At 41.4% G+C, this 27,215-nt stretch overlaps 1 long non-coding RNA gene across 1 annotated transcript; it reads left to right on the top strand.

Annotated features, from left to right (window-relative positions):
- The first annotated feature begins 1,263 nt into the window (after positions 1 to 1,263).
- LOC124253108 lies at positions 1,264 to 25,640 on the top strand. The gene is made up of 4 exons (XR_006892101.1): positions 1,264 to 1,275; positions 17,357 to 17,362; positions 19,392 to 19,399; positions 25,553 to 25,640. It is a non-coding gene; the product is annotated as an uncharacterized LOC124253108 (long non-coding RNA).
- Positions 25,641 to 27,215: the final 1,575 nt, after the last annotated feature.

Below are 27,215 nucleotides of genomic sequence, written 5' to 3'. Positions count from 1 at the left end.
ACGATGTAAATTGTAATGAAAATGTAAACTGTAATACTTGCCGCAAATTGTAATAACTCTTGACGTAAATATTGTAATGAAAACGTCAGTTGTAATCAAAATTGACTAAAACTGTAATATGCAAATTGTAATAAAAATTTACGTACATTGTAATTATTTGAGTTGCGTAAGAAATGTCATAAATATTTACGTGAAGGTTTAACATTCACACGTTTATAAATAAAGAGTTCGCCAACACAACAGCAGCCTCTATTGTTGTGTTTCTGTTTACTTGAGTCTACAAGATGGCGTCAAAGTCAGTACTGTGTATGGTCACCATTGGCAGCAGTTACTGCTCGGCACAATCTCGGCACAGACCAGATAAGTCGACGAAACCTGCGGAATTCTTCCCCACTCTTCCTGCAATACGATGGCCCCTTGTGGAAGTGTCTGAAGCGTGTTTGACGTTGCCATAAACGTCGCTCGAGTTCAACCCATAGGTGTTCTATCGGGTTTAGATCTGATGATCGGGAAGGCCGTGACAAGATTTTGACGTTAGAATTGGCAAGGTATCGGACCGTGACGCGTGCTGTGTGTGAAGTAGCGTTGTCATGCTGGAACAACTCCCTCTGTCGGTTCATAATCGGAAGCATGTGACGTGCAAGGACTTCGATGATGTACCGGTTTGTCAAATTTTCTGTTTTCTTGGTGACGTTTTGGCGAATATTTCTTCAAACGCTTCTGAAAAAGAGGGAAAAGTTAATATTGCCGCATTTTGGCGCTGAAGCTGTTTACACACAATGATGATGTTTTGGAAAGAAATAGGATATTTGTAATGTTTTTGCTACATGAGTCCAATATTCTCAATATCACTTATGCGTTTCTTTTTCTTGAAGAGTGTATAAATTGAAATATGTCCTGTCCAGATAATAATTGTTTCATTGGCGTGATTGGTACCACTTTTGGCATAAAGGTGTACCATGCCACACAACTGTATAAAATGGGTTGATAAAGTCTTATGTTTGATGACATCGACAGTGTATTGTATCCTATCAAGATTACACAGCTTTTTCTGTTCCCATGATAAGGGGAGACTGGGGTCAATGGTAACACATTTTACTTAACTTGTCATAATTGGATACCAGTCAGTCAGTACTGTATAGTACATTGGTATATTGTCCTTAAAACGATCGTTACTTGAGGTTCCATATCATGTCGTTACTAAGTTATTACTAATAAAAAGCAAATGACTTCAATTGTAAACAATCAAACCCTTTCACGGGAAAATTGTAACAGGTTAATGGGGCAATTTTACAACGGAAGGTCAAGGAAAGATCATATCGAAACTCAAGTCTGGATGTAAACCCGGGGACTCCACAGTGTACCACTTACCTGAACTTTATCATTTTTATCAAAGGCATTAGATGAGGGTAAAGAAGCCCGAGTTATCCGAGTTTGGCACGCAGGGGTGGTATCAAAACTTGAATCCATAGGAATAACTGGAATAATTCTATTGCTTTGGTTTGAAAATTATCTCAGTGATAGGAAACAGTCGGTCGTATTAATGGCCACACATAAAGTCCGAAATCTGATGTTGGAGATTACGTCGTAACACAGCCTTTAACCTTTTATAAATTCCCTGCATGTACGAACTATATGCGGAAGGAGTCGACGTTATGTGGTTCCGTGCCATTTTCTTACGTTACACGTTGTTGTCCGCCACACGTTGTTTAAATAAAAGTGCAACCTTTCTCAAAATTTCCCCCCGATCCCACGATGCTCTGAGAAATTTCACAACGCCGTGCCAACTCCATGGAAACGTGGTAGAGCGTGACAAAGGTTTAAGATTATGAGTCTCTGAAAACTAGGGCGATGCATCGAACTATCGAACTATCGATGTATCGATGTTGTGTCTCAGATAGCAATTATTGAATGGCAGAAACGAAAAACTATCGATGTATCGATGGCATGTATGACTCTCGATAGTTTAGCAATTGACTTTTGTTGATAAAATACAGGTATTACCAGGGTCCCGTTTCACAAAGCTCTCGTAGCGCTACGACTATCGTAAGTCAATGGTACAGAATAGGAGGTAGGAATGCTACGAGGAAAGTTACAAGATCTTAGGCTTACGAGAGCTTTGTGAAACGGGACACAGATTCGTTCACTTTGGTTTAAAGTTATCCGACCCTGTTACATGTTAACTGTTTAATTTGTGGTATTCAAATTTCTTGTCAGTTATTAAAAGACACTGAAACTACTTCATTCTGTTTTTATTTCAAATAAACTATACATTCATTTGGGAAATGACTTCAAATGAGACAATTCAAGGAGAGAAAAACTATTGCTATAGTATTGCAATAGTTGGTCGCAATAAACTATCCCTATCGCAATAACACCCGTGAAGGTCGGGTTAGAATGAGAATTCAGTAACCCATGCTTGTCGTAAGAGGCTTGGTTGACACATGTCATCGGTTCCCAATTGTGCAGATCGATTCTCATGCTGTTGATCACTGGATTGTCTGGTCCAGACTAAATTAATTACAGACCGCCGCCATATAGCTGGAATATTGCTGAGTGCGGCGTAAAACTAAACTCACTCACTTAAATGAAAGAACAACTGGGCAGTGTACGTGTACTATCCCTGTCGCAATAGTATATGTTGCAATGGACTATCGCAATAGTTGTTCCCCCTTCAATAGTCACCCCTACTGAAAACTGTGGTGTCTGAAATGTGGGTCAATGCCGAATAAGACACGTAACTGATTGTGTTTCTTTAGGGGTGTAAATATAATAACTGTAGATAAATAGGTCACAACAGATAAACACCAATACAACCCACAGTTGTTCATTTCACACAATAGTCTACATGATGTTACGAGCTTATGTGGTCTGTGGTCTGCTTTTGGCTTGTTTAACCAAAGTTTAAAAAATGTGTACTATTGTGTTTTGATAATTTGTTGTTTTGTGATCTTTTTGTTCTTGATAATCTAACTACAGATAAAATTATATCTGCGATCACTTTATCTCTCTTAATCTAGAAGGCTGAAGAAAATATTTGGATCGCGATTTCAAGCCCCAGATGTTATACTACTGGCCTTTAGCTGACCTGGCAGGAATTAATTCCATTACTTTACAGCGGTTGGTGCTGCTGACATTCGTCTGTGTCAGAGAATATGTCCATTGAACTACACACCGGTCTGTGGAGCTAACGGGAAGACATACGCCAATACATGTGAAATGAACGTTCTGCCGTGCATGTAACCAACAGCATTTGGTTGGTTGGTTCGTTGTTGTTTAACGACGCATACAGCAGTATTCCACCTCTATGGCGGCCAACAAGAAAAACATTTAAAAAAGGCACCGGAGTAAATCCAGAAATTTAGTGAGAAGGACATGATTTGGGGGTGAAGCTGATTTCAAGAGCATCACGATGACCATACCTCCGTCTATTAGAGACATGCTTCGGTACTCGCATCTCAACTACGGTACTCTCATCTCCATATATGGCTAACTTACATAGCCATTTTATATTACTGTATTTTGTAAATATGTATTTTATGAATATCTTATTTCGTTCTATTTTTATACTCGTGTTTGAGTAGCCTACTTGTATGTTTACGACGGGCGGAGGGGTAGCCTAATGGTTAAAGCGTTGGCTCGTCACGCCGAAGACCCGGGTTCGAATCTCCACATGGGCACAATGTGTGAAGCCCATTTCTGGTGTCCCCCGCCTGATGTTGGTGGAATATTGCTAAAAGCGGCGTAAAACCAAACTCAGTCAGTCAGTCAGTCAGTATGTTTCCGATGTCTCTCATTGGTCGATCATTAGTCGACTAGTCGCAGCTTATCAATATGTGTGTGTGTGTGTGTGTGTGTGTGTGTGTGTGTGTGTGTGTTTTTTTTGTACTACGAGTGAAACTAAAATAAACCTGTCCCTCTGCAAACATGAGGACACGTGCTCCAATATAGTGCCACTACCGGATTGTTATTATTTCGGATTAACCATATAGTCACGTGGCTCCTACTTTGCTGCAGTTATATTCATCGGTCGTTTGGAACTGCCAAAATACAAAGGCTGAAAGCTCATTTTGAATATTCCAAGCGTATATAGAGAAAAAAACTACCCGTGAGACAAATTCAGCCTGATTCTAAGGTTGGATACGTTTACCAAAACACATGCATGCATTTTGCAATGCTATTTTTTGTTTGTTTTGTGCCACCTCGAGCAAGAGAGCTCTACATACTATAATGGGAGACGTTACATAATACGTTTAAGGAAGTTTGGAACAGTACTATTATAACATCGAGGAGTAGGCGTGTGAACTTGATGTGGGAAGAAAATCCTTTGTTTACTGGTCCTTGACGTTTACAGCTTTGGTGAAACCCACGAGTTTAGGTTTGGTGCAGACAAACCTGGATACCAGATCGAATCTGTGATCCGAACCTACAGGATCCGAACCCACAATCACAGGTAAGTATGTACTACAGAAGTTAAGGATATACCGATGTCAACACAAACTCATGCAAAAACGCACGTCAAGTGGCATTTTGTTTTATTTTACGTCACATGGAGCAATATCCCAGCCCAACATCATGTTATTGTAGACCTGAAATAATGTCTGTTACAATAACAATTGTTTGTTTTCATACAGATCTGATGAAACTGCCACGGTCAAGGTCGCACACCAGGGTGCTTGTTAGCTGTACATTTGAACGCATTAAAGCATAGTATGTACACAATTGTTAAAGTCATCCTTTTCAGTCAAACCCTAATTCATATAATGTAAAATGTTTCAAAAGGGGAACCCTGTCATCAGTTGCTGGAGAACAACATCATCAATTACTCGGTACTGCGCGACCTCTGTTAGCAATGTGCTCCATCCACATATAAGAGCTGAGACGGATAAGACTGGGGCGGTGCGGTAACCTACTGGTTAAAGTGTTTGCTCATTACGCCGAAGACCCAGGTTCGATTCCCCGCATGTGTACAAAGTAATATACATGATGGGGCTACAACAGGACCAATTTTAAAGCAATGGGGAAAAGTCTGTGGAGGCCCTTTCCGACTACTTTTCTGTGTATTGGACTACATTTTGTCTTCGTATACAGAAAGTAGTCCAACACACACAAAAGAAGTCCCGGTAGAGGAATAGTATACACAATGGCAGCGCGGGACCACTTTCTGTGTATTGGACTGCTTTTTGTCTTCCATTCTCCGTATACAGAAGAAACAACAACAAACGGCAACATGCAACCTATGACAACATATGACAATATGCAACATACGGCAACAAAGAAGACAAAATGTAGTTCTACACACACAAAAATAGTCCCGGCAGAGGAGTACTATACACAATGACAGTACGGGACCACCAATAGTATAGCAATGGGGGAAAAGGCCTGTGGATTCCCTTTCAACTACTTTTGAAACTCCGTATTGGAGTTCCACATGTTCCGCAATCTAGTAGAGCCAAACTTCTTCTTGCTTTATAGAGTTGGCATCTCTGCACGTAGAACGTGTATCTCCGTCCGAAAGTTTTTGCTTCGTGGGATACGTTTTTGTTTTCTATGCATACAAAATATGCAAATGTCCACATGGATCCCAAAATATCCAGGTTTAAAGGTTTGGGCATTCCCAGGATAAACTAGGAACAGTCAAAGCAAATCGAAGCAAACTCCACACAAATCTAAACAAACTCCAAGCAAGCTCCAAACAAAATACCTTGGTTCCTTTTAGGTTCCTCTCATAGGTTGGGAATTGCCAGGAAAAACTAGTAAAATCCAAGCAAAATTCAAGGAAAGCAAATCCAAGGAAAATCCAAGCAATCTCCAAGCAAAATACCTTGGTTCGTTTTAGGTTCCAGTCCTAGGTTTGGCAATTCCCATGCAGAACTCGCAAAATCCAAGGAAATTCGAAGCAAATCCAAACAAAATCCAGGCAAATCCAGGCAAAGTACTAGAGCGAAAAATAGAGGATTTCTCATCCATCCTAGGTATTTTGAAATATTTTGTATACACTGAAAACAAAAAGCGTATGAAGCAAAGAAAAGGAAAACTAGTAAAATCCAAGCAAAATCAGCAAACTCCAGGCAAATTCAAGGAAACTCCAAGCAAATCCAAGCAAATTCCAAGCACATCTAAGCAAATCCAAGTAAACTCCAAAGCAAAGCAAGATCCAAGTAAATCCAAACAAGATCCGAGCAAAAATACCTTGGTTCGTTTTAGGTTCCAGTTCTATGTTTTGGCAATTTCCATGAAAAACTAGCAAAATCCAACAAAATCAAAGCACATACAAGCAAATCCTTGCAAACTCCAAACAAAATGCGTAGGGTTTGCTGTAGATTCCAGTCCTAGGTTTGTGAATTAATAGGAAAAACTAGCAAAATCCATGCAAACTCCCAGAAAATCCAAGCAAACTCCCAGCAAGTCCAAACAAATCCATCAAAATCCAAGCAAGTCCAAGCAATCTAAGCACACTCCAAGCAAATCCAAGCAAACTCCAAGCTTGGTCTTTTGGGATCCATGTGGGCATTTGTATATTTTGTATGCATAGAAAACAAAAGAAGTATGAAAAACAAAGTAGAAATGAATTTTCGGACATGGAAGAAATACATGCTCTGTGTGGAGAGATGCCAACTCCAGAGACGACGAAGAAGTTTGGTTCTATTAAGTTGCAAAACATGGGGAACTCGTGTCCACCAGAACCTTCCATACAAAAGTACTAGAGCGAAAGATAGCCGATTTCTACATCCGCCCAAGCCAACAGAATAGAAGGAAGCACCTATTGTTGACAAAAGGATTGCACATATATGTTCCTACAGTTGGACTACTTTTTGCATTTCTGTATGTTGGACTACTTTTATGTGTTAGACTACTTTTGTGTGTTGGACTACTTTTTATATTCCTGCATGCTGGACTACCTTTCTGTGTTTTGGGCTACTTTTTGTCTTCTGTGGCCGTAGGCTGCATGTTGCCATATGTTGTATTTTTTCTGTATACAGAAAAAAACGAGAAAAACGTAGTCCAACACACTGAAAAATAGTTGAAAAGGGAATCCACGGGCCTTTTTTCCCAATTGCTATACTATTGTTGGTCCCGTACTGTCATTGTGTATAGTACTCCTCTGCCGGGACTACTTTTGTGTGTGTTGGACTTCATTTTGTCCTAGTATGTTGCCGTATGTTGCATATTGTCATATGTTGTCATAGGTTGCATGTTGCCGTATGTTGTTAAATTGTTTTAGGGTCATGTGACAAACAATGGTTTTCAGACGGGTTGAATATGCTGGAGAAACAGTGGAACAAGTGCATTGAAGTGGAGGGGGATTATGTTGAAAGAAAGATATGCACAACAATTTTTATATATACTACCCATCAAAAGTTTAGACTCAGTTATGGCAATGTCAGTATCTTGGAGGAAAATAGCAATCGTGTTCAAAAATCAGCAACAAACACAACATCACTCATTTATGGTTTTAATCCGTATGAAATGAGGACGTGTACATTCCTCAAAACTTTTGTAAAGAACCGTAAACATGGGTACTGTGAAAAAGTGTGTTTCAAAAGTCAATAATGGGTATGTCCCCCCCTGGCTCTGGCACAAGCATCGCACCGACGTCTCATGCCACGTACCAAGTAGCCAAGCTGCCTCTGGGGGATGTTCTGCCACTCTTGTAACAAGGCATTTCGAAGCTGGTCAAGGTTACCAGGGGGAGGAACTCTGGCGTAAACACGGCGTCCCAGCATGTCCCACACATGCTCTATGGGGTTGAGATCGGGTGATAGCAGCTGGCCATTCCATCACGATTAACCCTGTTCTGCTGCAACCACGCTGTTACGATCTCGAGCTCTGTGGGGCCTAAGCGTTATCATCTTGCAGAACAGCCTGGCCTGGCATGGCCGCGGGAAAGGAAGCACCACAGGGCGAGAATCTCATCGCGATACCTCTGACCCGTCAAGTTCCCATCCACTACCACTAAATCGGTTCGTCCAGTCATTGAGATACGCCCCAGACCATAGCGGACCCACCTCCAAAATGATGCGTGTTCAACAAGCGTTAAGCGTCAGCGTAGCGTTCTCCCTGACGTCTGTACACAGGTATTAGGCCGTCGTTGAAGTGCAGTTTGAACCTGGATTAGATCGGTGAACAACACACGTGACCATCTGCCTGCACCCCATCTCAAATGCCCATTAACCCAGTCCAATCGAGCCCGGCGGTGGCGTGGGTGTAAGGGGGGCCCTAACGGCAGGGCGTCTTGCCGCGCCAGTCAGCTCGGCGTAACCGGCCTTATCGTGGATACAGAAACATGGCGTCCAGTGGCGTGTCTGAGCGTATCGTTTACTGAGGTGGCTGTGATGTGTCGGCTCCTGAAACGATCAATCCGGATGTAACGATCATCCTGTTGCGGCGTCACTTGTGGCCTACCCGATCTTGGCCCGATCCTGGACAGAATTAGATCTGTTGAAAGCGTGTCCAGAGGTTGGAAATGGCCTTCTGGGATACACCATGACGCCTGGCTACATAACGTTGTGATTTCCCATCTTGTAAAGAGTGCCAAGGCTTCATGTCGTTTTGCATTTGACAAACTTCTCCCTCGACCCATGCTGGCGGAGAAGTGAAATTTAGCCCCTACCCTCACTGAATCAATTTCAAACCGTGTACAGGTGAAATGCACGAGGTTCATACTGCAACATGTTGTGATGCACGTGCTCACACCGTGCATGCTCATGGCTGCGTTTGGCTTGACAATTTCATGACATTTTCATCATTTTCACCAAAATTGTACCAGGTATGGATTTCAAAATCCTTAGGCATCAAGGCTACGAATATGCCGAACAGTATTTCGAGTTATGCCTTATTCCACACATGTGAAAAGTTCATTAGTTTCGGGCTATTCAAGTAGTCAAAAGTTAATTGAAATAGGGTAATCTGTTAACAGGGGTGAGTCTAAACTTTTGATGGGTAGTATAGATTGCAGATTAGTTCGGGAGGCCGGAAACATTTGGGACACCCTCGTGGAACTAGACTTCATCAACTCATGCTTGCCCTAAAGGCGATGGTAAGGCTGCCTGACTTGGTGAACACATGACATCGCATTCCATTTGTGCAGTTTAATGCTGCTTTCCACTTGATCACTGGATTGTCTAGCTCAGACTCCCTAATTACCGACTGAAGCCATATAGCTGGAATATTGGTGAGAGCAAAGTTAAACAACAAACCAAATAACCCTGCCCTTCGCGAGAGCTTTCACAGAATTAGTGAATGTGGGTATTCGTCACCACTCGCCCCTTTTGCGTAACCTCAAGAAGTCGCCGTTCGGCTTGTCTTGGAACAAGAGGATTTGGTCACGAAAGGGAGTTAGAGGTCAGATGACCGCTGCTCCGAACTGTCTAAATAGCATTCAAGCATATGCATGAGATTAGTGGCTAGTTGTGTCGATCATCACCCAGCAGTTCCACCAACTGCGAATCATCACCCAGGATTTCAAGAATAGCTAGCCAGGCATGTAAGATGCCATTTATTATGATGATGTTCTCAAAATGGTGTAGGAAAGGTGCATTACACTTGCTCCAGTCATGTTTCACATGTTGCAGTACAATCGGTCCGATGATGTATTACATCTTGAAGGACACTTCATCAAGTTATGTTTCACACATTGCAAGACACTTAGTTCAGTGCTGTTTCACATGTTGCAGGACATTGGTCCAGTTATCTTTCACATGCTGCAGTGCACTTGGTCCAGTCATGTTTCAAACGTTAATGGACACTCGGTCGGTGATGTTTCACATGTTGCAATAAACTCGGTCCGGTAATGTTTCACATGTTGAAATACACTCGGTCCGGTGATGATGAAGGACACTCATGGGCAAGTTATGTTTCAGATCTTGCAGGACATTCGGTCCAGTCATGTTTCACATTTCGCAGTATGTTATATTATACAGAGTTATGTCTCTTGGATATTTGAATGTACAATTATTGTGCTAGGAATATATCAGCTTCCTTCATGTCAATACAGTCATACTGATACAGTTTGTGCATGGGCAGTAACTTTTACCAGTTCATTTGTATAAATGTTGTTTTAATTGTATCATGAACTTTCACTAATTTTGAATTGTCAACTTGTCAAAGAATTATCTCGTCAGTGCCAATGTTAATAATTAGCTGGTGATATGGTGTTGAGATGTTCAAATCTCGACGTTCCCGATAATTATCCATTGTGTGTCTGAACCATATCATTAACAGAGAAAGACATGTCAAAAATACCAGAAACCTATAATTGTGGGTTAAATAAAGTCATGTTTCATCTTGCAGTACACTTGATCTGGTGGTGTTTCACATTTTGCAGGACATTTGGTGCAGTCATGTTTCACGTCTTGCAGAACACTCGGTCCGGTGATGTTTCACATTTTGCAGGACACTTGGTCCAGTCATGTTTCACATATTGCAGGACACTTCGCCCAGTCATGGCTTGTTACATGCTGCAGGAGATTTAGCAGGTAAAGTTGTCAAAATGTAATCAATCATCACCCAGAAGTTCCACCAACTGTCGCTCATCACCCAGTAGTTTCTCAGACTGTCGATCATCTCCCAGTAGTTCTCCCTATTTTCGATCATCATCCAGGAGTTCCACCAACCATCAACAGTTGGGATGACTCCTGAGTGATGATCGACAGTTGGTGGAACTAATAGGTGATGATCAATGGTTAGTGGATCTCGCGGGTGATCATCAATTGTTGGTGGAACTGTTTGATAGTAAAGGTAACAACTGGGTGATGATTGGCAGTTGAGGGGGTGTGTGTGTGTGTGTGTGTGTGCAACTGAGTGATCATTGGTTCGCATAACTTCTTGGTCATGACCGTCAGTTGTGTGATGATCGTTGTTTGATAGAACTGTTGAATAACGTCTTTGAGAGGCATTTTAGAAGTTGTATAGATGAAGGAGGATGATCGACAGCTTGTGGGGGGTGAGGGGACTTCTGGGTGTTGATCGACAATTGGGGGATGCTCGACGGTTTCCTTACGGAAATGTCTGCCCAGAGATCTTCGTGCTTCTCGAATTCTTTTGTCTCTTCTACGTCATGCTGCATTTATCTACAGTCATAACCCGCCATATAGCTGGGATATTGCTGAGTGCGGTGTAAAACTAAACTCATTCACAGTCATAACCTAAACATTGATAAGACCTCAATATTTCTCAGGAAATCATATCCATAACTGTAGGCAACATTTACAGATGTTATATGTATTGGTAAACTATGTGCGGTGCGGTTTGCAGCTGTCCTTTTTCTGTAATAAACACATGCAGACAAACAGATACACGCAAACATACACTAAGACATGTTCATACGTGCATATACACCTGAAACATATATACACACACACAAACATTTACACTTACACTCAGACACATACATATGCACACACACACACACACACCACATATATAATTATTATGGAAATTAAAAATGGAGATGAAAATACCCATCCTCTCTCCACTCACTCTGCCCATTCCCTCGATGTAAAATTTATGAGACGATATTAGCTTTTATAGCTGAAATGGATAGAATTATCATTAAAACGCCGCGTATTATCAGAAATGATACTTCATAATTGCTTGACGACGGTTCATTATCATGCCCGTTGTTAGGTGACGTCATAAGGAGCTCAGCTCTTGATGTTCAATCACCTACGGTAGTTTAAACGTGTGTTCAGTATTGACGACATTTCTGACTCACATTCGTCACATGTACCTGTGCCATTATGCGCTTGCTTGCCGGTGCCAACCTTTACAATTGTACATCCAGCAATGAAAACATCGACTGGAACTCTGACGTTGTTGAGCACTGAAAGAAAGGGCGGCTGGTAGTATGGGCAAAGGTCAAGGTTGAATGTCGTTACTCTCAATAGTGACGTCATCTGATTTGTTCAATGACGTTTGCATATTTGTAGAAAGTGTGTCAGTGACCTCTGTCGTTTGTTGTTAGCAGAAAATGCTTCAAACCCGATGCCGTTTGTTGTTATTTTATGAAAAATTATATCCATTTTAGCTATAATAACTGTAACGCCATTTTTTAGAGCATTATCATCGGTCCTCGGTCTTTTCAACTGCCTTCTTTCATAGTGCAGTTAATGAAAGACATCAGGCTTCTGCAAATGATAATGCCCTGAAAAATAGCGTTACCCTCATATATATATATATATATATATATATATATTGACTTTCTTTTGACCTATATATATATATGAGTCAAAAAAAAGAAACTTCTATTCTTTCTTCAGGGCACCATAAAAGAACAAGAGATGGTAAGATGGTTAAATTGTTATTATTTCATTGCTGAGATCTGTGTGATGTACTCGATACACTGACAGTGCCATAATCAGTTCCATTAGGCTACACCGCCGTTCCAAAACATGGGTATACAGAATGTCAAGTCACAAGAATAAAAATGCGAAATGTCTCAGTTCAATATCGTGTATGGCCGCCCCCCCGCATTCACCACTGCCAAACACCGTCTGCTCATCGACTGCCTGATGCTTGTGAACACGTGCTTGGGGATTCTGCGCCATTGCTCTTGCAAGGCAGCGCCAAGTTCCTGCAAATTCTGAGGTTGGTTCCTAAGACCACGAAGCCTTCTCCCAAGTACATCCCAAACGTGCTCTATTGGATTAAGGTCAGGGGACCTCGATGGCCAGTCCATGACGTTGATTCCAGCGTTTTGAAGGAAATTTCGTGTCAACATCGCTGTGGTATCGCGGCCGAACATTATCATGCTGGAACTGTAGACCTGGGGCCATGAGCCGCCATGAAACGAGTTCAGGGTGAGCACCTGGTCGCTGTAAGCAGCAGCTGTGAGGTTTCCACGGATGACCAGAAGTCGGGAATGGTTGTTCCCACAGAAAGCACCCCACACCATGCAACTTCCGCCTCGAATCTGTCGCCTTCCCTGTACACAACATTGGGCATTCAGACTCTATGCCTGCCGTCCAGCGAATCTGAGGGTAAACCTGGATTCATCGCTAAAGACGACTCGATTCAAGTCTCTCTGGGTCCATTGAGGGTGACGTTGGGCCCACAGCAGACGTTGACGCTGATTAAACGGCGTCAATATTGGCCCATGATATGGACGTCGAGAATTGAGATTGGCAGCCGCAACCGATTTCCGAATGGTCTTTGAGGACAGTCGACCTCTAAACATCTCAGCCCTGGTTCGTGTAGCCGGCAGAAATCTGTCACGTAGGTGACGTAGGATGATTTGACGGTCTTCTGCTCGTGGACGTCACACGTGGACGACCCGACCTTGGGCGATCAGAAGTGGTGCCAGTTTGTTGTAGACAACCTCACAAGTCATACACAGTACGACGGCTGCATCCCATTGCTCTTGCAACGTCAATAACTGATCTTCCCGCTTGCAACATGCCAACTGCCGTTCACGTTGCACATTTGACAATCGTGGCATTTCAAGTACCCGTTAGAACTGTGGTTTACAGTGTACTCTGTCAATACCGGCATCAGTCGGGACCAAATAAAAATGCCGGTTTTGACAGAGTGCCGGTTTAGCTAGGTTCGCTTATGACGCCTGCACACACGGAAGTTCAGCATTAACAAGATGTTTGAATAAGAAACAAGGCAGTGTCTGAATGCACGTTCATGTTGATTCATTCAAATAAAAATGTCTGAAAACTCTTATTAAATTTCAACTGATCATATATTATCGGCAGAATTAAAATTATAAACTATTTTTCGCAATGTTATTGAAAACAACGATTCTTGTTTATGCTTCGGCAGCGGGTCTACAATAGCATTGTCAAAGAGCAAAATAGCGATGTTTCAAACATCGAGGAAATCATTAAATAAATTGAAATCAACAATAACATTCATAAAAGTTGTCAAACGTACATATAAAATTACTATTTCCATCTTTTTGTGCGATCATGTAATGTAAGTCAAGTCACTGACAAGTTACATCTCGGCTTTCGCCGCCTCCGTCTTGGCCCCGGACCGCGATGCTTAATGCGAAAATATATACATGAAGCATTTTTGTCTTAGGCCATAACCTAGCACGATATGTCCAGTAAGTTCCATAATTTACGTATAGGTAGCGATGTCTTGCTTAATATGTTCAGAATACATGTAGAATTATTTTACCCAAAAACCTTCGTCTAAAAGTTTTCGTTGACGGTATCCATTTCCATAATATGATTGGCTGCTTAGGTCACGTGTCTGATTTTGACCAATCCACGACCCTTATAAGCAGACTGTAGTGAAAAGCGTCGTAAGAAACCAATCTTTATCAATAAAATCGCTTCTTACAAATGTGAAAATACTCTCGGCAAGAGTACAGTGATATTGTTGATGTTCAGAGCTTTTCGAGCGATACCGCCATCAAACGATTAAGCCTCTATGTAAGTGACACGTGCCACTCACTAATTAACAAGAAACTGATTGACACTTCCCGTTTCTGAATAATCTCGGGAGTCAATACCCGCGAATCAACAAAATGTAAACACTTGCTTGTTTTTACAGTCACACTGCCCACTACATGTATTAATTACTCTATGTAAGTGTTACGTACCACTCACTGATTAACAAGATGCTGATTAACACTTCCCGTTTCTGAATAATCTCGGGAGTCACAGCGAATTGTGTTGTTACATCATTTGGACCTAATCTCATCAAAGGGTTACGCCGTCTTTCATGTGCCGGTTTTTACAGATTCATTTTCATAACAACTTGTTCGTTGGGACTGAAAAACAATGCCGATATCCTGAATAGACAGATGCCGATGTTTACAGATGTTTCTAAATGATAATTACGTGCATTTCTGCCGGGACTGAAACTTTGTGCCGATGTAGACAGAGTGCGGTGTTTACAGATGCGGTATTGACAGAGTCCACTGTAAACGGTTATTTCGTCATAGAATCAATGCTATTACTGCTTGGTAATAAATTAAAGGATAGAAAACATGATAACTGTCAGTAACAGAACAGAAAAGACTCTTAAAGTAGTAATTAAACGGATGTCAACCGAGGAGTATTTCCGATCACGACGCACGACATGACACAATCGAATGATGTAACTTTAAACGAATCAGAGGGATTGTCTCTGGTCATGTGACAAGGGTGGAGCAGGCTCAAACACCTTAAAAAGATGGGCTAGCACTACAAAGTGGTGCGGGTTACAAAGTCAGCAGAACGTTCGCATTGGGATCGAGGAGGAATTCTAACACTGAGACTAAATCTGCAGAAAAGGGATCAGGATCACCCTGCTGACACACCAGCACGCATAACAGGCCCATCTATCCTCATATTGAAGTTTGTCGAATTCCTCTGCGAAGCCAGAATTGTGTCTGCAAGTGGTGCAGGAATTCCTCTCGCTTGTAGGCAATTCTTGACAGCGGCCAAGCCACCCACTGAATCCTGGTATTCGGGCGGGGCGCTCCGTTCTGGGATAGTAGGTCCAGTCGAAAAGGTAATAGTACAGGAGGCTGAGCCAGAAACCTGAGGATTACCAGAAACCAGCTTTGAGCCGACCAGAAGCGGTGCCAGGAGCACAAGAAGTCGAGCTGGTCGCACCACAGTAGAAACTGCCATGCCTCCTGCAGGAGTGACGGAGACACTGTGCCGCCTTGCTTCAGGATGTAAGTCATAGCCGTCTGGTTGTCCATCTCTAGATTCACCACACGGCCGCAAACAAACTCCACAAAGCTTTCGCACACCCGGCAGACTGCTCTCAATTCTAGCACATTGATGTGCAAGCTGACTTCCTGCTCCGACCCAAGGCCTGTGACTGAGTGGTCGCCCAGGACTTAGAGGGATGGTGAGGTCGTCCAGGTACGGGTAACAACACCTGCCCTGTGACCTGGCTAGCTGGGATCTGGGATCAGCTTAAGTTTGGTGAACACCTTTGGCGCCGTGGAGATGCCAAAGCGGAGCACACGAAACTGGTAGCACTTCCTGTCGAAGGAGAATTGAAGGTACTTCTTGAAGTCGGGGTGCATGGGAACATGGAGGTATGTGTCTTTGAGATCAATTGATGTGAGCCAATCCCCTGTCTCAACGGATGAGATCACTGAGCGCAGTGTCTCCATTCTCGAAGACAGCACCTCTATTAGCTTGTTCAGTCCTCTGAGATTCAGAATGGGTCTGAACCCTCCGTCCTTCTTGGTGATTAGGAAGTAAGTGGAATAAATCCACTCTCCTTGCTGACCTTCCGGAACCACCTCGATGGCTGCCTTGTCCAGGAGAGACTGAACCTTGGCATGGAGAACGTCCGCCTTCTCTCTGGAGGCTGGCACTGGCGTTTGCCGAATCCCGGAGAGGGATGGTGGATCTCACCTCCACTGTGGCAAATGACCATCCCTAAGTTTGGACAGGACCCAGGGATTTGATGTGGCTGCTTCCTTCCGAAGGAATAGTGACAGCCGGACGCCTACAGGGACGTTTGGCATAAAGAAATGTACTCTGCTTGCTTGTGCCTGAGGCAGTAAGGGCACGGGGGAGAGACTCAACGGGAAGCTGGGGCTGGCTTCCCCTTGCTCCGAAAAGGCTGCTGCGACTGAGCAGGCCTGCCCTTGCCTCGTGCCCTCTTGCTCTGCAATGGAACAGTCCATTTGGCAGGCTCCTTCACCGGGGCGGAAGGATAAGAGGAGCTAAAAGGCGAAGGCTGCTGGTGAGAAGTGGAGGGGTGCTCCAACAAGGGTTTAGAATCCTTGAAGGTAGACATTGCCACCGCCGCCTCCCGCACTACTGCCCCTGCAAAGCTGACAGAAAGGCAGAGTGGACCGCCACGCCGCACTCTGGTAAAGGGACGGTATGCAGACTTAAGCATGGGGGCATTGGCCTGAAAAGGTGGAAGCCACCTGCCCTGCCTGGCCGAAGCCAGTGAGGAAGAGGATGACCCAACAAGTGTGATGGAGGCGTACACGCACTCGTCCACCACTGGAGGCTTGAATAGGGCCTGCTCCCCTAACTGGTACCATTTGCCAGCATCTAACAGATCGAAACGCGAACAGGAACCAGTCAGAAGAGGATTGACTACCTTGCTTACCAGTGATGGCAAAATGCGAAGCCTCGCCTTGGCAACCAAGCTTGGTGCAAATGCCTCCCCTGGGAGCCAAAACTCCGCATGATTGGGCGCCTGTAGTGGTACAGCCACCTGGCACAGCACTTCCGCGATACGCTCACGGGCTTGCCGCAGGGACAATCGAGTGAACATTTTTGGCGATATCTTGCTGACTATCTTAACATGCAATTTAACATGCTGAAATCTTCAAAGTGTCTCTGTGACCTTGAAAATAAAGTGAAGGTCACCAAAATCGACAGGGCCCTCCTCCTTCCCTGGATGAAGCTTGGTGTCAAATACGAAGACACTCCAGTGAAAGGTTCTTGAGGTATCTCGCTGACAAGCATAACATGCAATTTAATATGCTGAAATCTTCAAAGTGTCTCTGTGACCTTGACAATAAAGTGAAGGTCACCAAACTCAACTGTGCCCTGCGCCTTCCCTAGATGAAGCTTGGTGTCAACTATGAAGAAAATCCAGTGAACGGTTCTTGAGATAGCTTAACATGCAGGTAAAACATTAAAGTCCCCTTGTGACCTTGAAATGAAGGTCAAGGTCACCAAACCTGACTTGGGCCTTTCTTATACTGTGATGAAGCTAGGTACCAAATATGAAAAGAATCTAGTCATCGGTTTTTAAGATATTCCAATTCGTACGTACGGACGGAGCCTAATACTAACTATATCCCCCGCTTCATGCTAAACGCGCGGCGTCGGATAAAAACATGCATGGGCGAAACAAGCAACTAATGCTAAACATTATATAACTAACACACTCATGAAAGATAATGAAAGCACCCAAATGAATAATAGCAGATAATAACAGGCTGCAGCCACTGCAACATGACTTATAAAATACGACTATCGGTGTATCTATATAAAATGCTAGCAGCGGAAAAACACCCTAACCTGCTAAACGTAAGCGCAATTACACACAAACATACACATAAATACACTATAACCACACTAAGCATTGAAAACCCTAAAGGAAGGCAACGAAAAAGTGAGCATAGCAAAGGTTCCTGTCCGTCATCTTGACAAGCCCATGACATGCCGACGGACGCGGGAAACAAAGTTACAACAAAAGATGTAAGAAAAATTCAGAAACAATCTCTAAATCGCCCATGCAGGGAAGAAAAGAGAACCATACATACAGTAGCTGTTTCCGAACCACTTTTGATAAAGGGAATTCAACTCAACTCTTGTTGAAGGACACAGGTCAGGTCGATAGAATGAAAGCATGGAAAGTGAGGTACAAGGTTAAAGTCTAGAGTTACCTGCTCTTGGTTGTAGGGGTCCCTTGGGCCCTGTAGGGGTGGTCTCACAAGACAAAACATAGTTTTTTGTTTTGTAAATATTTTATTCAAATATTGTTACAACTGACGTAGGGATTTGGAATGGACATTTAAATGCTTATATGTACCCCAAGGAGGAATATATGAAAAAGAATTAACCTTTGATTAAATGCTTAAGAATAAATAAAGGAACCATGGTAATGATTACGCATCTCATTAGATGTTATATTCATACTATAGGCAATTGTAGCGGTGGGGTAGAAGACCCAAGTTCAATTCCCTACATAGATACGATGTGACAAGCATATTTCTGGTGTCCCCCGCCATGATATTGCTATAATATTGCCAAAAGTGGAGTAAAACAAAGCTCACTCAATAAAATGGAAAGGTACAATGGCAGTGCGACACTCATTAAAAATGTCTGTCTTAGCAGATATTTGTTGTGTTCCACCTTCTCCAAGTTATGAAAGTTTGGACAGTATGCATTGAATTGCTACAAGTTACCCTATATTAATACTGGAGAACTTTAATCAATCTTTAACCTTGCAATGTAATTAAGACAGCTTTTTGTTAAGACGACCTTTAGCGATAAGTATACTAAAGGTGCTGTCAGGCCTCAATTTGGAGAATTAGCTATCAGAAGCATGACTTGAAACAAGAAAGGAGAGAGAGCTGTGAGTTCCATGAGTTTATTCAAGTATGTGTCTAACACTTCATTCCAAATGCATCAATTCATACATAATGTCATGACATACAAAATTAGACATTGATATCCTATTACAATTTCAATCTAAGTCAGGTAATATAAGCAATGTGTGGTATAATAGAGTATGTACGGTAACTGCTTCCAGAAACATAATACAAACAATTTCCTTGAATAACTACGTAGGGCTGCGCAATATAACCAGTTTACCGGTTCAGACATGAAAACGATACGTATTGCGTTATACTGATCAAAAACTGGTATTTTGACATGCATTCGGAAAACTTCGTAACACTCGAAAATCTTCGGATATTTCCGTTTTTTTAATTGTTCTTTTCCCTGTTTCATTAGTGCCAAATGTTACTTACATTTTTATTTTGTCATGATTAAACGTTTTTATAAAAGGTTAATCTTCATAGTGATTTTGTTGTGTTTTTGCTTTATAATCAAGCATTAACTCGATTATAAGTAGTTTTTGTTAAAAAAAAATAATCCTTGCAATATATTGCAATACATATCGCAATATGAAAATTCTCTGCAATACCCACCCCTTACGGTACTGATAAGTAACATAACCACACAGATAAAATAATCATCAACAACAATTTCAGCGGACAAGTACGGAGTGAAGTGCCTGACAATTCAATTACGGCATGGTGTGCCTAGTTTGTTAACTACTGTAAGGATTTATGACTATTACGGTATATCAAGCCTAATGCGTTGCTGAGGGTAAGGATTTATGACTATTATGGTATGTCGTACCTAATGCCTTAATTACAGTAAGGGTTTATACCAATTATGCTATGTAGTACCTGGTATCTCCCCATAAGACACACCTTCCAAAAGACAGACCGCTTAAAACAACACATTTTATAGTTGGTTGCATAAGACTTAACTGGTATGTGCCCAGACAAAAAAGACAACATTAGGTATTAACTATAGTTTTATCAATGCATGTAATCAATTATGTTTTTAAATTATGACATATTGCATCAAAATATATGTACATCAACATATATTTGCCCTGTCACATTTACTTGTGAATATTATCAAAAACAATAATTTATATACATGTACCTATCAAACATGAGACCAAGCACCATATTATTTTACATCACATGTTTGTCAGTGCACAGATAACACTTATGAGAAGTCACTTGAACATCATCATTTTCTACTTTCACCTTGTTCTCGGCGTACAAGAAGCCATCTAGAAGGGTGTTCGGAAAAGAGTCATAGGAAAAAAGTCATGGAAAGAAAGTCATGGGAAAAATAACTATTATAAAACATCCTGTTCTCCAGTTATATACTTTGTTTATATTGACCAAATGCAGTAAACAGTGCGAAGTGCTCAGATTGGACATATTATATTTGACTCTGGTACGCATTTTAACTGCAATGTTAACATTTATTTTCTCAATACAAAACTTTCGGTAGATGGTATTAGACAGTGATATAAAGTTATGTAACTACGGTGACAGAAGATATAGTTTTAGTTAGAGTACTACTACCTTGTTTCATCCTGGATTATTTGGGTGACTACGGTAAATGTGTTTCGAATGATGATGTTGCTATTGGCAATTTCCATATATACGGAGTTAAGCAACTAAGGTAGATTATGTAATACTGTCATGCTATACTTAAAAGATGTCGGAATGTACATTATTGTGCTTTATAAAACAAGACAATAACATAGTTAAATGACTATGTAATAATGCACTAGGACAGCGCTGTTGTCATTGTCGTATTTCTGAAAATTTTGGAGCTAAATATGAGCAAATGAAGACAGCAATTGCATGCTTAAACTATGCGGGTTTTAATGTATATTTATGGGTAATATGGGGAGAAGACAATACCATTTTGTAATGATTACAGTAATGTGATTCGCACATAAACTCTTCTGTACGGTATACAACTGCACGGGAAATTGGACATTTCATATCATTATTCAAATACTTATTCATGTTGGTGAAATACCAAAATACAAATGTTGTTTTTTTTAAATCTATTCAGTGGGCGCGTATCTGAGGTAATTCTACTCGAATTTTATTTGATCGGAGGTCTATCGTATTTGTAAATACGAAATAATTGACCTACCTACAACTACCTACCATTGCTCAAAATAATTGTATAAATTCTCGGAACTGATTTTGTGGCTAAGCTCCTGAAATCTAGGCTACTGAACGAGAATCTAACCTGCATATACAGATCAAACACGGAAAATGAATAAAACTAGACAAAGACTGAAGTAGTGTAGGAAATGACAGTTCTATTACTGATAACCCCGAGAGCGTTATTTCTTGCTCCCATCAGGTGGACGTCAAAGGGATCGATATTTATTCAGCTTTACACCAAGCAATTCGTTGAGGTTAATTGACTACTCTGTACAATAGTTTAGGTCAGGTGGGTACCGAACAGTTAGAACTTCTAATGGATGCTTTAGTCGATCATAGCCTCAAGTTCAACGACCGCTCTGCCCCATAAGGAACCTACTCCATAGCCGACTTTGATTGGTTCATGTTAGACCCCATCCATAACAATTATTAACATAGTCTCAAGCTATTACGATTATTAAAAAATGATAATAAACATGAAAAAGAAGGGACCCATGGGATGTCCCTGAGTCACACCACCCCACCCTTTTTCAACCCACCGCCAGGAGCTGAATTTGCCAGATATAACGCTCAGGAGTACCTGTAATAGAACTGTCATTTCCTATACTACTACAGGGGATATACATGTGTGTCGAAACATTAAAAAGAAATATTCATATGTACTTGATTTTCTATTTAATGTAGCCACGGTCAACTTGCGCCATGAGCTAACATTACATCTGTCAGCGCTTGACCATGGCATTTACGACAGGAAAAAGAGGATGGTATGATGGTAATCTCGTCTTGTTCAACAAAAGTTCATTTTTGATTACGAATTACTTGGTGATAAAACGTGCACTTTTGGGATGGGAATATGGAAGTGTACGACGAAATATATATGCACTGTATTATATACATAACACTAAAACCCAACAACCAGTTGATTCTACAGCGAATCCTCTGAAGTGTTTACTGGCCAAGAGTATCTGACAGTGCAAATGTTTTCCCACATTCAACACATTGATAAGATGGGATTCCACTTTCATTCCTTACGTGTTTCTGCAGGGTGTCCTCTCCCAAACCAAACAGTGATAATTTAATATAAGTCTTCACTGCTTGATTCCACTGTGAATCCTAATGTGTTTCTGAAGATGACATCACTTTGTAAATTCTGTCCAACATTCAACACTTTCTTAAGGCTTGATTCCACTGTGAATCCTCATGTGTACCTCCAGATGAAATGATTGTGCAAATGTGTTCTCACACATTGCACTGATGAGGTTTGATTCCACTGTGACTCTTCATGTGTGCCTGCAGAATATTGGAATACGTAAATATTTTACCACATTCATCTCATTCACAAGGGTAGATTCCACTGTGAATCCTCATGTGTCTCTGCAGATGATCTGATTGTGTAAATGTTTTCTCACACACAATGCACTGATGAGGTTTGATTCCACTGTGAATCTTCATGTGTTTCTGAAGAGTACTTCCATGTGTAAATTTTTTTCCACATTCAACACATTCATAAGGCTTGATTCCACTGTGAATCCTCATGTGTCTCTGCAGTTTAGCCGACTGCGCAAATTTTTTCCCACATTCAACACATTCATGAGGCTTGATTCCACTGTGAATCCTCATGTGTGCCTGCAGATTGCTAGATTGTGTAAATTGTTTCCCACATTCAACACATTCATGAGGCTTGATTCCACTGTGAATCCTCATGTGTGCGTGCAAATTAGTTGATTGTGTAAATTGTTTCCCACATTCAACACATTCATGAGGCTTGATTCCACTGTGGATCCTCATGTGTGTCTGCAATTTAGTTGATTGTGTAAATCTTTTCCCACATACAACACATTCATAAGGTTTGATTCCACTGTGAATCCTCATGTGTGCCTGCAGATTACCAGATTGTGTAAACTGTTTCCCACATTCACCACATTCATAAGGTTTGATTCCACTGTGAATCCTCACGTGTCTCTGCAGACTACTTGATTGTGTAAATGTTTTCCCACATTCAACACATTCAAAAGGCTTCATTCCTGTGTGAATCATCATGTGTCTCTGAAGTTCACTTGATAGTGTAAATGTTTTCTCATACACAACGCACTGATGAGGTTTGATTCCACTGTAAATCCTCATTTGTCTGTAGATTACTTGATTGTGTAAATTTGGGAAAACATTTACACACATTCATAAAGTTTGATTCCACTGTGAATCATAATGTGTGTCTGCAGACTACTTGATTGTGTAAATTCTTTCCCACATTCAACAATTATAAGGCTTGATTTCACTGTGAATCCTCATATGTACCTGCAGATGAACAGATTACGCAATGTTTTTTCACACACAAGCACTTATGAGGCTTGATTCCACTAGGAATCTTCATGTGTGACTGAAGATTATCTGACAGTGTGAATGTTTTCTGACATTCAGCACACTCATAAGTCTTGATTCCACTACAGAGCATGTCCCTTTCCAAGTCACCCGATTTAGAGTGAGTGAGTGAATATCGTTTTACGCCACTTTTAGCAATATCCCAGCAATATCACGGTGAGCGACACCAGAAATAGGCTTCACACATTGTGCCCACATGGGGAATTTTTGGCGTGATGAGTGAAAGCGTTAACCACTCGGCTATCCCACCGCCCCACACGCGATTTAGAATATGTTCCCGAGCTATCACAACATGTATTTGAGACTGCTTTGTTGGATCACTCCAAACCATCTGTTGCCACTATATGCCAGGGTTCCATTAACGGGTTCTTTCATGAGATGACCTATTTCAAGGGTTCCAATAACAGGTTCAAATAATCACCTGTTTCCAAGGTTCCAAGTACAGGTTCTCTCTTGAGATCACCTATTTCCAAGGTGTCAATAAAAAATATTTCTTGAGATCTCTTCAGCAAACCGCTTCAACAGATTCCATTTGTTTCAGTGACAGGGAAAGGATTCTGAGGATTTCAACTTCCATCATTAATCTGTGGATCTTATGGTGTTTGCTGAAAACATAAGAAACACTGTCACACTCTTATAACATCTGGGGTAGAGACCATACACAATATGATGGCATGACACATAGCATGATAATAAAGCTGACACTGTAAAAATGTCTTCCCACACACAACACAATAATACAACTTAGCGAAATGATTTTCAACATTCAGTATGGAAAATGCCAATGTCGGGATGTACAATTATCCTCCCTATAGTCTCACAATGAATTGTATTCAGCTGTTTAATATCCAAACTTTTACTGACGTTACATATTTGCGGGCTATAACTAGTTCATTATTCTGTTAAAACAAAACAAACAAGTGTTTGCCACTAATATGGCAATATTCCCCGCCGCTAAAGAAGAATGAAATATTTATAACATATTTACTACTCTTTCTTTTTTGGTCACATACAAGATGCCTGAAGTGATTGGTGTCTTCATGATCACCCAATGTATGTTGTCAACTGAAGACATTGGGTGCAATGTTCTATGAGATTTTATTGGGTGCAATGTTTACATAAGTTTGAAAAGTGGTCAATGAAATCTCAAGGGCACCCATATCTGCGTAATCCCCCAGTGTAGGCTGTCACAAAATTTGAAGACATTGGAGTGAGTTTAGTTTTACGCTGCACTCAGCAAAATTCCTGCTGTAAATAATCGAGTCTGGACCAGACCATCCAGTGATCAACAGCATGAGCATCGATCTGTGCAACTGGGAACCGATGACATGTGTCAACCAAGTCAGCGAGCCTGACCACCCGATCCTGTTAGTCGCCTCTTACGACAAGCATAGTTGCCTTTTGTGGCAAGCATGGGTTGCTGAAGACCTATTCTACCCCGGATCTTCATGGGTTTGAAGACATTGGATACATCAGTCCATGACAAACTGCATTTGGAAGAGTTTGAAAAGTTGTAAAAGTGTCGTGGTGACCTTGAAGATAAGGTCAAAGCTACCAAAATCGACTGGTGTCTGTGTAATCTCCCAGTGTAGGCTGTCACCAAATTTGAAGACTGACTGACTGACTGAGTTTGGTTTTATGCCGCTTTTAGCAATATTCCAGCAACATCACGGCGGGGGACACCAGAAATGGGCTTCACACATTGTACCCATGTGGGGATTCGAACCCGGTCTTCAGCGTGACGAGCCAATGCTTTAACCACTATACTACCCCACCGCCCCACCAAATTTGAAGATATTGGGTACAACTGTTCATGAGATATCGCGTTAAGAAGAGTTTGAAAAGTGATCAAAGCATTGTGGTGACCTTCAAAATAAGGTCATTAAATACGTTTTGAGACAACTCATAAGATAAATGGTATCTGACAGACATGAGTACAGTAATCTGTTTCTTACACCCCATAAAATCATTCCATTTTATGGTCAAATAGATTCAAATTTTATATGTTTCTCACCGTAGCTGTGCAATAATACACACCACAATGTTTATGAAAGAGTGACGTCACTTGGCTTCTTAATCACTACTCATCCCCATGGTGACCCTCCACTAAAAAGTTTCTGCCACATCTTCGCGTCATCAAGGTAACAGTGATAATGAAAACTAGATAACATCACAGAAAATTATTTAAACGCTCAAAATGATGTTGTTACCATGTAAATGTGGATGACTTAAAGTTGGTGGTTGTCATCATTGGAAGATTGTTTTGGATATCTCTGTACATCGGGGAGCTGTACTTGTCTACCAGTTTATATTCAATGTTCTCCTATTGGCCAGAGCCAAAACTATTCAGGGACAGGAATGAAACTTTGAGAAAAACTCTGAAAACTAGTCGGGGTCTGAAAATCAGCCGGGTCTAGGGAGGCACCCAGTGAGGCGACAAGGGGGGCGAAGGCCCCCGAGGCTCCTGATATTTAGGCATTTTAGATCTTTAAAACTGGCTCAGAAATGACAATATCATGAACACAGCAACCATTAAAAAACTATAAATTTGCTGAAGCACATTCTGAAGGAATTCCCAGAATTCCGCGGAAAATTCTCATCCCTGACTATTAAGTGTGCGTAATTAGGTGTAACCAGAGTGCTTGAATGGGACATTGCTGAGGTTACCTTCACTATCAATGGGGGACTACTCTTATTCGCCACAGCCTTCTCATTTTCCAGAGCCAGAAATTGCCACTTGGAATATAACAGAATTTACGAAGTTGTCAGTATGAAATGTGAGTTAATTACATCCTGTATGTAATGAAGACATAAACATTGCATTATCCAGTCTTAGTAAATTTAGGCTCAGTATTATTCATTACACTGCTACACTGAGTCTAACAAAACCTAGTAGAAGGGCGCTTTAGCTAACCTTTGAGCGACCTATGACTGTCCAATCAAACGTGAGATGGCCGAACGGATTTAACCAATCAGATAACGACTACTTGTTAGGGTTCAGCGGGACTTAAAAATGGTTTTTGGATTTTGTCTTCCTTGGCCGATGACACTGATCTATCAAAAACGAAAATCCGCATAAAACACAGATATTTGACCTGCAGTAAATACGCTTACGGGTTTCTTATGACATGGTTACTATTTGCTTATATTTTCGCTAGAAGACATCCTTGAATATTGACAAAAACGCTATTTTCAGCGACTGTTTACTCATTGCGTATATCACTTGGAAGTGATCGTGTGGAAAATAGCATTCGGAATCGTTCGAGTTTTTAGGTAAAGGTTCAAACGGTATGTGCAAATGTTAACTTTCGCGATTTGGTAAGCTGTGTTTGGATTGGTCAGTCCAAAAGCTTAGCTGACGCAACCTTCCACTAGGTTTTGTTAGACTCAGTATAGCAGTGTAACGAATAATACTAAGCCTAAGTTTACTTCGACTGTGCATTATCATGCATCGGAGGAATATCATAAGCAATGACTTATCTGTAGATCAACCGTTCCTGTACATTTCCAATTGAATAGAAAGGACATGTGTTGCCATATGTATGTCACGCTTAATGCATTAACTACGGAAAGGATATACGACTCATGTGAGTAACTTTCAGCTATCAAAGTACATGCATTGATCAAATACGGTAAAAGGTGCAAAGTGCTCAGAGTGTACATATGCCATTTAACTCTGGTA

Source organism: Haliotis rubra, unplaced genomic scaffold (genome assembly GCF_003918875.1).
Source record: "Haliotis rubra isolate DU_JTF1 unplaced genomic scaffold, ASM391887v1 Scf531, whole genome shotgun sequence".
In the NCBI taxonomy this organism is placed as follows: Eukaryota; Metazoa; Mollusca; class Gastropoda; order Lepetellida; family Haliotidae; genus Haliotis; species Haliotis rubra.
Note: the sequence above shows the minus strand (reverse complement) of the source record. Positions and strands in the feature narration are given on the sequence as shown.